The sequence below is a fragment of the Mauremys reevesii genome, linkage group 17 (assembly GCF_016161935.1).
Source record: "Mauremys reevesii isolate NIE-2019 linkage group 17, ASM1616193v1, whole genome shotgun sequence".
In the NCBI taxonomy this organism is placed as follows: Eukaryota; Metazoa; Chordata; order Testudines; family Geoemydidae; genus Mauremys; species Mauremys reevesii.
The window spans coordinates 21214586-21216106 of NC_052639.1; positions in this window are offsets into that span (position 1 = coordinate 21214586).

Genomic DNA, 1521 nt, shown 5'->3' on the forward strand with positions numbered 1-1521 from the left:
TATCTTCATTCATGATTTAGATCCTGGCATAGAGAGTACAGTTACATAGTTTCAGAGCAGCAGCCGTGTTAGTCTGTATCCACAAAAGAACAGGAGTACTTGTGGAACCTTAGAGACTAACAAATTTATTTGAGCATTAAGCCACTGAGCCATCCCACCCCACTCCAGGGGCAGCCATGTGCTGGGGAATGACGCAGGGCAACAATTTCCCACCTACACAAGGACAAATCGCTGCAGATAACACGGGTGGAAAATGCCCCTCACGAGAGAAGATTTTAAACTGACGTTTGAGACTCATGGGAGAACGGGGAAATCGGGAGACGGGAGAGCTGATCATTGGAGGAAAGGGAAATCGCCCCAGATTTTATAGCCCCGTGTGAGACACTGAGCGAGAAGGGGCAGAACTAGAGAGAATTTGTATCGGGGCGAGCCAAGTGGCACAAACAGGGACAGGATCAATTAACCCCCTCCCCTACCCCGCCCACCACTTCTCCCCCACTTGGGAATTTCCTGGCTGCACAGAGACAGTTCAACCCCCTCCCCCGCGTCCCACTGACCTTCCCCCTCCAACTCCAGCTTCTCCTCCTGCCTGACACCCCCATCTCCCCACACCACAGGATCCCCCGCCAGGCCCCAGTCTCTGCCCCCAAATCCCAGCGATGCCGGGGCAGCTCCTGCTGCAGCTCCACTGGGGCTGAGGCAGCTCTGAGGCTTCTCCCGGGTTCCCCGGGGCAGAGTCACTTTCCTACCCAGCCCCAGTGCCCCCCCCCGGGGTCTCTCACTCCCCGGGGGCTCCGTGGGAGGCTGGACACCAGGGATGCAGGACGGCAGGAATGGGGTGACAGGCCTCCTGTTCCTCAGTCTCACGGCGGGACCCAGGGGTTCGTCGCTCTCGGCTCGGGAGCACTGGGAAGACCCGACCGTGGAGGGCCGTCGCTGGGGGACGGCCCGCGCAGGCGCTGAGCACGTCCTTATATCACTTCTGTGGCGGGAAAAGGGCTGAGGAGATGGAACGCTGAGGGCTGGTTTTGGCGGGAAAAACCGGTTTGGACTGGTTTGAGCCTGTCCCTGATGGTAAACAAGTCCCCTCTCAGAGATGGAGTCCAGGGGTCAATAGTTCATATGCTCCAGATTGGATCTTATTTTAAAGCCAGTGATTTACTTCGTAGACATCTTATTAACCAACTAATGGAACCTATTCAACAGTTCATACTTCTCACACCTAACAATGAGATAAAAAAAAGAACACAGACAAGCCTTGTCAGTAACAGCTAATGTCCCAACTGGGACGCACGTGAGCTTGTTGCAGAGCTGCTGCTCAGGGATGGGAACCTCCTGGCACCCCAGCCTCCAAAATCACTCAGGCTGCACTTTCTGCACGACTAGGTGCTGGCTGAGGGCGTGGGGTGGTGGCCTCTGCTGCAGGTGATGGGAATCGCAGGTATTTAAAGCCATGGCCTAGAGGAGGAAGTGCCTAACTCCAGAGTCTGCAGCTGCCTAGGGCCAGGGCTGAGGATTTAG